General features: G+C 46.5%; 1 protein-coding gene across 3 annotated transcripts in view; it reads right to left on the bottom strand.

Annotated features, from left to right (window-relative positions):
* The window catches only part of cntn1b (contactin 1b), a 1,036,112-nt gene that overhangs the window by 916,062 nt on the left and 107,248 nt on the right, over positions 1-12,802 (bottom strand). For all 3 annotated transcript variants that reach the window (XM_086008675.1, XM_086008680.1, XM_086008681.1), the window contains exon 2: positions 6,402-6,463. The gene's annotated coding sequence lies outside the window, so the exon portion shown is untranslated. The remainder of the gene's footprint in view (positions 1-6,401; positions 6,464-12,802) is intronic.

Below are 12,802 nucleotides of genomic sequence, written 5' to 3'. Positions count from 1 at the left end.
GCACTCAAAAGAAAACTCTGTTCTACGGATCATCAGACATGGGGGAAAAATGCTGGAATATTTATGTGCACCAAGTCATTTGGAGTTTTTATACTCCATGGTATAATTTTTTTTTTCCATTTTACACCAACACTGTCTGTTCCATTAACATCAGCTGTCTTATTGACCAATATATTTGCCGAGTTAACATGCTTGGTTGGCAGACTAGCATAGCGAGGGACACTGAAGCTAAGGTTTCTGTACCTACCCCCCCACCGCGCCTCCCCCCACCCCCACCGTGGTTCAGCTCATTTATCCAGTGAGTAGCTGACCAGCAAGATTTAAACCTCACTCTGTGGCAGCGATAGAAGGCAATACAACTGGCATAAGCGTTAGAGAGGAAATTCGACCAGGGTTGCTGCGCCAGATGGCTATCCCGTGACCCTTGCTGGAAGTGTGTATGTGTGACATTGAACCAGGGCAGTATTGGGCTTTGGCTCTGAAATCATTCCATGTCAAACAACCTGACGACACTTACTGTTTGGGGGTCACACCTGGAAGAATGACCACTTAGGCAAGGTGACCACTGCCTCCAGGAGACAACCCTCTCGCTCCGTGCTTTGGGAATCCTGAATTCTTGCTAAATCACTTGTACACATGACCTTTATTTTAATAAATTATTACTATAGTAACCCCCCTCCTCCAAATTTCCCTCACTCCTTCCTCCAAAGAGGTACAAATCCACCGTGCTCCACACTCTTCCTGCTCCCTGCAAACTCACCACCTCCAACACTGACCGATTCATTCCCACAACCTCAAAACTGTGGCACTTGCACCTCCTTCAGACCCTTCATGCTCCAACAGGCTTCAGGGGGTAAAAATTGGGTAGCGCCGGGCACTACCTTCGCCATGGTGGTACTTTTAGAGCCCCGAAAAAGTTAGCGCCCCCGCAGCCAATTTTCCCAGGTAGCGCCCCGAGATGGAGGAGGGGTGCTACTGGAAGTGCCACGCGTCCCTCTTGGGGCACTGCGAGCCAATATCGCGGCACGTCACGCCGCGGTACTACAGGCCTTCCTCCCTTTATTAAAGGGGAGGAGCCTGGCGCAGCACATCCCGGCACCTCAAGAGGAGTGCCGGGCTCACAGAGAAACATAGAAACATAGAAGCTAGGAGCAGGAGTAGGCCATTCGGCCCCTCGAGCCTGCTCCGCCATTCAATGAGATCATGGCTGATCATCCAAATTCAGTACCCTGTCCCTGCTTTCTCCCCATATCCCTTGATCCCTTTAGCCTTAAGAAATATATCCAACTCCTTCTTGAATATATTTAATGAACTGGCCTCCACCGCCCTCTGTGGCAGAGAATTCCACAGGTTCACCACTCTCTGGGTGAAGAAATTCCTCCTCATTTCAGTCCTAAATGGCTTACCCCTTATCCTTAGACTATGACCCCTGGTTCTGGACTCCCCAGCCATCGGAAACATCCTTCCTGCATCTAGTCTGTCTGGGCCTGACAGAATTTTATAGGTTTCGATGAGATCCCCTCTCAATCTTCTAAACTCCAGTGAGTTTAAGCCCAATCAACACAATCTCTCCTCATACGTCATTCCTGCCATCCCAGGTATCAGCCTGGTGAATCTTCGCTGCACTCCCTCCATGGCAAGAACGTCCTTCCTCAGATAAGGCGACCAAAACTACACACAATACTCAAGGTGCGGTCTTACCAAGGCCCTGTGCAACTGCAGCAAGACATCCTTGTTCCTGTACTCGAACCCTCTTGCTACGAAGGTCAACATACCATTTGCCTTCTTAACCGCCTGCTGCACCTGCATGCTTACCTTCAGCGACTGGTGCACAAGAACACCCAGGTCTCTTTGCACTTCCCCTTCTCCCAATCTATTGCCAAATAATAATCTGCCTTCCTGTTTTTGCCACCAAAGTGGATAACCTCACATTTATCCACATTATAGTGCATTTGCCATGTTTCTGCCCAATCATCCAACCTGTCCAAATCGTACTGGAGTTTCACGACATCCTCCTCACAGCATACCCTCCCACCCAGCTTTGTGTCGTCTGCAAATTTGGAGATATTACATCCAATTCCCTCGTCCAGATCATTAATATATATTGTGAACAGCTGGGGTCCTAGGACCGATCCTTGCGGTACCCCATTAGTCACTGCTTGCCACTCGGAAAACGACCCGTTTATTCCAACTCTCTGCTTTCTATCCGCCAACCAGTTCTCTATCCAAGTCAATACCTTGCCCCCAATCCCATGTGCCTTAATTTTGCACGCTAATCTCTTATGCGGGGCCTTATCGAAAGCCTTCTGAAAGTCCAAATATACCACATCCACTGGTTCCCCCTTATCTATTTTACCAGTTACATCCTCAAAAAATTCCAGTAGATTAGTCAAGCACAATTTACCTTTTGTAAATCCATGTTGACTTTGTCCGATCCCGTCACTGTTTTCCAAGTGCTCTGCTATTACATCTTTTATAATGGACTCTAGCATTTTCCCCACTACCAATGTCAGGCTTACCGGTCTATAATTCCCTGCTTTTTCTCTACCACCTTTTTTGAATAGTGGGGTAACATTAGCTACCCTCCAATCCATGGGTACTGTTCCAGAGTCTATCGAGTTCTGGAAGATGACCACCAATGCATCTACTATTTCTAGGGCCACTTCCTTAAGTACCCTCGGATGTAGATTATCAGGCCCTGGGGATTTATCGGCCTTCAGTCCCATCAATTTTCCTAACACCATTTCCCTACAAATACTGATTTCTTTCAGTTCCACCCTTTCATTAGAACCTATGTTCCCCGGCATCTCTGGGAGGTTATTTGTGTCCTCCTTTGTGAAGACAGAACCAAAATATGTATTTAGTTGGCCTGCCATTTCTTTGTTCCCCGTTATAAATTCCCCTGAGTCTGACTGCAAGGGACCTATGCTTGACTTCACCAATCTTTTTCTCTTCACATATCTATAAAAGCTTTTACAGTCAGTTTTTATGTTCCCTGAAAGCTTACTCTCATATTCTATTTTCCCCTTCTTAATTAATACCTTTGTCGTCCTTTGTTGAATCCTAAACTGCTCCCAATCCTCAGGATTATTGCTTTTTCTGGCCAATTTATATGTCCTCTCCTTGGATCTTATGCTATCCCTAGTTTCCCTTGTTAGCCACAGTTGAGTCACCTTCTTTGTTTTATTTTTATGCCAAACTGGGATGAACAAATTCTGTAGTTCATCCATTCGGTCTTTGAATGTTTGCCATTGCCTATCCACCGTCAACCCTTTGAGTGACATTCCCCAATCAATCCTGCCCAACTCGCTCCTCAGACCATCGTAGTTTCCTTTATTTAAATTTAGGACCCTTGTCTCTGAGTCAACTACATCATTCTCCATCTTAATGAAGAATTCAATCATATTATGATCGCTCCGACCAAAGGGGCCTCGTACAACAAGATTGCTTATTAATCCTTTCTCGTTACATAATACCCAGTCTAAGATGGCCTGATCTCTGGTTGGTTCCTCGACATATTGGTCCAGGAAACTATCCCATAAACACTCCAGGAATTCCTCCTCCACAGTATTGTTACTAATTTGGTTAGCCCAATCTATATGTAGATTAAAGTCACCCATGATGACTGCTGTGCCCTTATTGCACGCTTCTTTAATTTCCCTTTTAATGCCATCCCCAACCTCCGCCTTACTGTTTGGAGGTCTATATACCACTAATGTTTCTGCCCCTTAGTATTTCTCAATTCTACCCATACAGATTCCACATCATCAGAGCTAATATCCTTCCTTACAATTGTGTTAATCCCCTCTTTAACCAGTAATGCTACCCCACCTCCCTTTCCTTTTCGCCTATCTTTCCTGAATATCGAATACCCCTGGATGTTGAGTTCCCAGCCTTGGCCATCCTTGAGCCACGTTTCCGTAATCCCAACCAAATCATATTTGTTTACCTCTATTTGCGCAGCCAATTCATCCACCTTATTACGAATGCTCCTCGCATTAAGACACAAAGCCTTCAGGCTTGTTTTTTTTAACGCTCTTAAACCTATTAGAATTATTATTTACTGTGGCCACGTAAATAGAGCAGCCGGCACCCTGGGGGGGGGGGGGGGGGGCTTCACGGGGGCCGGGGACAGCAATGGGGCAGGTGCTGACAGGCGGCCAGCAACAAAAATTGGCCGCCCGCCACTTCCCCTTTAACTAGCGCCGCCCCAGTCGCAAGTAGGTCCCCCTGACCCCGGCGGACATAGCGTCCGGCGGTAAGTCGAGGGGGGGGGGGCACCACCCAAATTATACAGCCGGGGCACTGCACACGGAGATGACATCATCGCCGGCGGCACAGAGCCGCGCGGCGCTAACGGTTAGCGCTGCCGCTAACCTCCTGCTGAATTTCGCGGGAGGCATTAGCGCCCAGGCACTAGTTGATTTGCGCCCTCTTAGGGCGCTAACGGGAGACGCAAATCAACCGAATTTAACCCCCCAGGATTTAAATCCCAAAGCAGGTTCTTACCCAACCAAGACTTCTTGATTTACCGCATCTTCTCTCCACTCTTCGAGGTGTTTTCTATATGGACCTTGGCCTTTCACCTAGATTTCCCAATGATTAAAAAAAAGGCTCCTTACTCCTTCACCCAGACCCAGAATACCCGAGAGTTTTCTGAAAACCTCTCCTCTCCTCTCCCCTCCCAAACTCTTATTTCTTGACCGAAGGGGGTAATCGGGGAATCACAGGGCAAATGCAGCTGGACTCGAGTGAGTTTGGAATTGCGTGTCAGGTCGGCTCGAGTCTCACACCACTCCAGCTTCTCAGTGGTTGAACTGGTTCTGCTAAAATTCAAGTTTGAAAAGAGCACAGAGGACCCAGGGGAACACCTTCAAGTTTCTATTATTAGAACCGAGCTGACTGCCTGTCAGCTTCCTACTAACATTAGTGCAATGAAATGTCACTTTGAACATTTAGGCTACACTTGCATTGGAACTGTACAGTCGCTGGTTATACTGTACTATTAATTCAGAGCTGGGGCCCCAACCTCATTCTGGAATGAAGCAAGAGTGAGATTGCCTACTCCAGGGAGGAACACTCCAGTTTGATCTAGAGTCCATTGCATCCTAACCCCTGATTTACACAAACAAAGCATCGATGTGGGGCTAAACATCATTGCACTGACACTACGTCTGGATGTAGTCTCAACACAATCACACGCTATATTAATTTTTCAATTAGGTTCCATCCAGACTGCAAGATGGAGTTTGTAAGCTAGCAACAGCTTCCACATCAAACTTTAATAAAACTATTCCTTGGGGTCCTTGGATTTAAGATCATCCCTGAGAGAATACAATACGAGAATACAATTCGCCAAGGCTGTGCACATACCTGTAATTACATCTACACACAGCCCTTGTATGCCCTGACAAAGGATAGGTATTAATAGCTAGTACAGGTATGTGAGTATTTTGAGACGCATGTGGCAGGTACAGCATGCTTGGGAGGAACAGGTGACTTTGGACCTGTGGTTCCCAAAGCTCTCCACCACTGGGAGTTTTCCTCACCTCATGTCTGGGTCTGTTGTAGACTAATCGATAGAGATCGATTGCTCTGATTAGTCAACAACTCCATTATTGTTGTATCCTGAGACTACCAGGATGGTAGAAGGCGAACCAGATGGACCTTGGTTTTTTTTCAGCTAGCAATCCCTATGTTCCTATTTACATAGGGATCGCTCTGCTCTCCACTCCCAGTGCTCTAGAAGTGGGTAGCAGTCCCTAACCATTATTATAGCATGACCGCAGCATAAGATAACATTTTTGAAGGTTAGGGAAAACAATCCAACCACAAAAAGATAACACAGAAAATGTACGAAGGGTCCTCGACCCGAAACGCTGACTCTGTTTCTCTCTCCTCGATGTTGCCTGACCTGCTGAGTGTTTCCAGCATTTTCAGTTGTTATTTCAGATTTCCAGCATCCGCAGTATTTTGCTATTGCACAAAAAGGTATAGTCCTGCCTCAATTATATAAAAAAAAAAATGTTGTGGTGCGCCACTGAAACCAAGACTGTATTATAAGCTCTAACAGAAAGGCAGTTTCCATTCAATCTCCTCTCCCCACCAGCATGTACCTTACAGTCGCCAGTAACTGGGTATCTGCATGTGCCCAACTGGTGAGGTGCTGAAATAAGGTCTGAAGTGGCACTCTATGATTACCCACACCTTCACACCAGCTAGGCAAGTTGCCCACATTTGGTGTTAAGTATCTTAAGTTTGAGCTAGCAATATCATCTCTTAAGGAAACATATGTACACAGAGTATCATTTAATAAAAGGATTGCAGTGTATACACAAAATAAACTAGTAATTGTTAGACAAAAAGCTTGCTTAAGTGAAATTAAAATGATTAGTTCTTACCTCAAGAGAAGGAGTCAGTGGGAGAAAATTATTCGGAACCTGAAGGTTGGCACTTCTGAAACCTGTGGGTGATGGAAGACAATCAACAGTTGAGTTATCAATAGATGGCACCTGGCCACAAGAACATGCTGTGCCAACCAGAGATGTCATGGATGGACAAACAAACTACAGTTGTCTAACTAGATTTGAAACAACACATTTAACAATTGGTAAGAGTCAGCAGACACGGAAATGACCCAAGGTGCAGGAGCAGGCAGCTGGTACTGGGTAACTGGGGCACATGGTAACCGGGGCACATGGTAACCGGGGCACATGGTCCGATTCATCAGAAGTTGCATTCTGTTCTTCTTCAGACTTCTGCATATGCCCAGATCGGAGCAGTTTGGGGGTTCATCCGAGGTAAGGGATGAGAGTGCTGGGGAAGGGAATATTATTTTTGACTTCAGTTATGCACGTCAGTATCCACTCAGCCAGGACAGGTGTAGAACAGGTTAGATAAAAGTTTGAAATTCTCCTCACTCTATGCCAGCAATACACCCTGTACTTCAACCCCAGCTTCTGAAGAGCAGTGCGACATTGGTGCACGCTTGTCATCCTAATGGTCCTCTTGGAGCAAGACTGCCAACAGTGACAACTTGCTGCCAATTTTGTATTGTAGAACCTCATCAAATAAATAACAGGTTGAGTCTGCCCAAACTTATTTCAGGTCACATGATGGAAGCTCAAGTCGAACCAAGGTTGCAGAGGTGACTGAACAACTTCTAATCCATTGCTTTACTCAAAGTACCTATTTCTGGGTATTGCATTCTGCAAAATACAGCTCCACAGGATCCACACACTCAGCCATTTGACTGTCACTTTGCTTCCTTATATTTAACTTGAAATTATCTTCCTCCAATCCCTAGTCTTTATTCCACAAAAACAGATTTAGCTCTTCCACATATAGACACTCCAGTTACCAGTCAAGGAAAAATAAAACATAATGTCAAAGGATCTCCATCTCTTTGCAATTTTTATTTTTATTCACTTCCCCACCCTCACCATCCCCCCCTCCCCCCAGAACAGTGTCAACTGTGGCTCAGTGGGTGACACTCTCGCCTCTGAGTCGGAAGGTTGTGGGTTCAAGTCCCACTCCAGACTCTTGAGCACAAAAATCTAGGCTGACACTCCAGTGCAGTGCTGAGGGAGTGCCGCATTGTCAGAGGTTCCGTCTTTCGGATGAGTCGTTAAACCGAGGCCCCGTCTGCTTTCTCAGGTGGATGTAAAAGATCCCGTGGCACTATTTCAAAGAAGAGCAGGGGAGTTCTCCCTGGTGCCCTGGCCAATATTTATCCCTTAGTCAACATAAGAAAAACAGATTATCTGGTCATTATCACATTGCTGTTTGTGGGAGCTTGCTGTGCGCAATTTGACTGCCGCGTTTCTTACATTACAACAGTGACTCCACTTTAAAAAGTTCTTCATTGGCTGTAAAGTGCTTTGGGACGTCCAGTGGTCCTGAAAGGCTTTCTTTTTACAGATCCGCAGTAGGAAGTGTCTAGTCACGATGCCTGTGGGGCAGGCTTGATAGATCAGCTGGTCTGAAAGGAAGATGATTCAAACTCTGTTCTCTAAAGGGAAGATGATTCAAACTCTGATTGACCAAAGGATGTTGAATTCTGGGTAGGGTTCTGGATTTTGTTTGATCCTTTTCTTCAATTTTAAACCAATTGCCCAGTAACGTAGGGAGTGATTTTATCAATGGGGAGCTTTTGGAGGTGGGACTCCCACTTGTCGGGTTTCAGTCCTTCCTCCACCAACTTCTGGCCAACCCATGCTATTTTCCCTTGATTGACCTTGTAAAGCCCGCCCAGCGGACTTAGCAGGCCATTTAAGGGAAAGCCAGTTACTGAGAACGTCAACGTATGACGCATCATCTGTCCAAAATTTTTGACGGATAAATTGTTATCGTTTGACAGCTCTGTGAAGCTGTCAAACAGTGACATTCTCTGTTGTTTGATGAGTTCTTGAATTCAAGACTCATCAAACCTCTTTCTTTAGCAGAAATTAGATGGTTGTTGCACTGGAGAATGCAGCGGCCATCTGTCATCTCTACCGCGGAGGTGCGAGACTCTCTGCATACCCACCGACTGAAGCCTGCAGGAAGAAACAAAGGTAAGTACACTTTTTCTAACACTTTGCACTTACCTCACATACTCACCTCTCCACACTTGCACCCATAACTTACCTTCACACCACACTTTTGGACCCCTCCAACCCCCGCAGACCCACAACTCGCCTTGGTGACCCTGGCAGGTTTTGGAGCCTTCGGGGAGCCCGCACTTGTGTGGGCAAAATGGGGATAATCCTATTTTCTGCTTGTTAACTACCTGATAACAGACAATTAAGTGGATGTAATCCCTTCCCGTCACCAAGGAGACGGGACCCGGCGCGGGATGGCTACCCGCCTCCTGGCAAGATGGCACGGAGGCGGGTTGGGCACCCGCCCCCGAATTCAGCCATTTTCCCGGCAGTCCCGCCTCCCTAGGGCTGGCAAAATCACCCCCTCAGTGTCAACAGCCACTGGTACTGGAGCTAGAGGAGTGACCACAACTAGTACTGCAGACAGAGAGGCCAGCTACATCCAGTGATTCGAATCGTTCACTGTTGAGAGAATCCCATTTACCACAAACAGGCCCAATCAGATGAATACTGATCAGCACTGACACCGCTGGCCGTGATGGAGCTATAGCTTAAAGGTAGTGAATATTGAGATCACACTCAAGATGGTATTCTAGATTTATTATGAAAGAGGGAGCAATTCCTTTCAGGAGTCCAAAGAAGAAAGAGATTGAGATTGCAGTGTCACCATGGCGATGAATCAAAGCACTGAGACCGCAACTTCTAACATCAGACTTTGCATTAATTAGAGGACATCAGTGTTATGGTGGGAGTCTAATATAGGCTCACACCCAAATCAGATCGTACGTGATCATCAGTCTGAACATGGCACGATAATAAACAAACTGAACCAACAGTAGGATTTAGATACAAAAGCAGGTAAGGTATATTCACACAAGATCAATTCCTCTTTATTTCCTTCTCCCGTGTTGGGGAAGGGGGAGAATTTAGAGTTTTTTATATGGAAACAGCTCCGATATAAAAAATGGTCGGTCGTGTGTCCTACCTACATTGACCATCAAAAACTCCATCCATCTACCATTGTTCCAGTATTATGGATGTGACTTTTCATTGGCACAATTTAGGAGTGTGATAGAATATTCTCCACTTGTCTGGATGGGTGCAGCTGCAATCACATTCAAGAAGCTTGACATCATCCAGGCCAATGCAGCCCACTTCATCAGCACTTTATCCACTAGCCTAAACACCCAATCCCTCCACCACAGGCACACCATGGTTGCAGTATCTACTAGCTACAGGATGCACTGCAGCAATTCGCCAAGGCTTCCTCTGCAGCACCTCTCATACACATGTCCTCTACTACTACAACAACAACGTGTATTTATTTTGCGCCTTTAACGTAGTAAAACGTCCCAAGGCGCTTCACAACCTAGAAGGACAAGGGCAGCAGGTGCATAGGAACACCATCACCTCCAAGTACCCCTCCAAGGCACAGACCATCCCAACTTGGAAATATATCGCTGATCCTTCAACATCGCTGGGTCAAAATCCTGGAATCCCTCCCTAACAGCACTGTGGGAGCACCTTCACCACACGGACTGCAGCGGCTCAAGAAGCTGGCCCACCACCACCTTCTCAAGGGCCATTAGGGATGGACAACAAATGCTTGCCAGCGGTGCCCACATCCCAAGATTGAATTAAAACATTATATAGATACAGAAATGAAATTAATAGATTAAGGGGAGAAATTCAGTCGCGCCCCATTTGGGACGCTAACTTTGCCGGGGCGCTACTTTTAGCGCCCCGAAAAGTTTAGCGCCGCTGTGCCGTAAATTGAGTAGTAGCGCCCCAAGCAGGAGGCAGGGTGCTACTGGAAGCGCTCCCGCTCCTTCCTGGGGCCCTACCATTCAATATCATGGCGTTACCCGCAACAACACCGCAGTATTACAGGCCTCCCTCCCTGTAAAGGGGAGGAGCCTAGCGCAGCACGCGCCAGGGCCCTGCTGGACCACTGGGGATGGGGTGCCGGGAAAACAGCCCGGCACTCAAGAGGAGTGCCGGGCTGACCGATCGCAGCCGGCACCCCGCACAAAGAAGCGGAAGGGGGCAGGTGCTGGCAGGGGGCCCAAAAAAAAGACCGCCTGGCACCTGCCCTTTAATTTGCACTGTCACAGCCGCAAAAAAGCCACCCTGACCCTGTCGGACATATCATCTGCCAGTAGGTCAGGGGCGTGACCGAAGTTTGTGACATCGCCGGAGGCACAGCGCCGCAGGGCGCTATCAGCGCCGCTAATCACCCACTAAATTTTGTGGGAGGTGTTAGCGGGGCCGCGCCCAGGCGCTAGGGGCTTTGTGCCCTGTTAAACGGGAGGCGCAAAGCAACCCAATTTCCCCCCCTAAGACTCCCAGCGACTGCAATATTTTGAAGTGAATAGAAAGATCATCCAAGCTTCTCACTAAGCTACACATTTGTTCTATTGACACAAATTGGACACTTTATCTGGTATTGAATGATGAGATAAACAGATTTCTGAAAGTAACTCAAGCTGGTTACTCTATTTATTCAGTCCAGTGGGTCATATTCTTCCATACTAATTGTAGAAATTAGCACCGGGAATTAGAGTTTAATTATGTGTATTTATGCAGAACCAATTTAGATTGAAGAACCACGTGCAGGAAACATATCTTCACCACCTGCTACCCCAGTGTCGAACACAGGCAGTGGTCGGGGCTGAAGCCCTCTCAGCTGTGAAACTGTTTCTCTATAATCTGACAAGTTTATTCCCTGACTAAAAAAAGTTTTAAAGAAGTTGATAAGTTGTTCTTCAGCAAACTTTAAGACCGGGGTGGAAAGGAATTAAAATTATAATTGAATATATTAAGGCTGCCATTCTGCTTTCAATACCACAAAATCCATACTAATAGAGAGGTCCCTGGATATTGCAATGTGCAGCGGCAAACCCAAGTTACACTGACGGCTGCGCCTCACACTGCGTTCCGCCACAAAGGAATGTTGGGAAGGTGAGCCGAGCTCTGCTGCCTGGGCAGCTAATTTTTCTCATTATGAAGAGCCAGGAGTGGAGTCACTTCCATTCCAACCTCAAAAAAGTTCCAATTGTATCTAAACTTCTCAGTCAGTCCAAAGTTTATTGTCTGGGAATTTTCAAATGGGGCTTCACATCAGCTGGGGTTATACTGCAGCCAGTGTGTGAAGCGAGACTAGCGGCCAACAAGGGGCAGTCTCAAGTTGCCAGATTGTTGGCCTAACTCATCAACACAAAAGTGGTAGTATAATAATTATGGTTTTGGTACTAAACCATACAGAGCTCCCCGCTGTTTGATGCCTGGCCTGTGCAGATTTAGCTACACCAGTATAATTGGCCTCAACTCTTCTGGGCTGTGAGAAAGGAGAGAGAGAAATTAAATGAGTTCCCTCCTCACTGGTAACAGCCAACCCTGGCTGGGAAGCTCACAAGTGCAGACGTTGGGCGGGAACAGGAGTGAAGTTACCAAGGAAGCCCTCTCCAGTCAAATAGCCAGCTGACATTCACTGTAAAGGCTCACCCATGAAGAATGGCCAGCTGGGCCAGGTATCAGTAGGCTTGAGGTACGTTAGTTTGGCATCACGGCGGTGGGAGGGGGCTATGTACTCTGGCACCACAGTTGAGGGAGAATTTGAGGGTTAGAGGGGGGTTCGACTGTGGAATTTGTCTTACTGATAGTTCCTTTTGGTCTGTCAGCAGTGATGGGGAGGAGAACAGCGAATGGAATGGGAAGAGAGAGGAATGGGGACGAGTGAGAGAGGCTGGCAGAAATTTGAGGGGATCCCAATTCGGGCAGCGCTCTAACAGATCTTGCAGTGAATTCAGGGCTTTGTGATTAGTTCCTGGAGTCAAATGTCTCTCTGCCTCTCGCCCTCTATCTCAGCTTTCGCTAATTAGAACACTTACATTTTCTGATGCTAATCAGAGGCTTTCTGTTTGTCTGAGAAGCCTCCCAAAATTCAACTCATTTGTTTGTTATTCATTTTGGGAAAAGAAAACAAGAACTCAAATTAGAATGATGAAAGACAGCGTCACCGGCTCTTTCTCACTCAGCTTGCTATGCTTCTGAAGTAAAAGAAGTGAACACCTTTCATTATAAAGTTGAGTTTAATACCTACTCAAATTCATTATCCAGTGTGCAATCAAAGCATTTTCAAAAAAACACAAACTGAAATTCTGTTATACACAGACACAGTTAGACTTTCCCACCGAGAAAAATAAATAAAAGGTCATAAT

This window comes from Somniosus microcephalus, chromosome 16, assembly GCF_052327205.1.
Source record: "Somniosus microcephalus isolate GS21.2 chromosome 16, FLI_Smic_1.0, whole genome shotgun sequence".
Classification (NCBI taxonomy): domain Eukaryota; kingdom Metazoa; phylum Chordata; class Chondrichthyes; order Squaliformes; family Somniosidae; genus Somniosus; species Somniosus microcephalus.
Note: the sequence above shows the minus strand (reverse complement) of the source record. Positions and strands in the feature narration are given on the sequence as shown.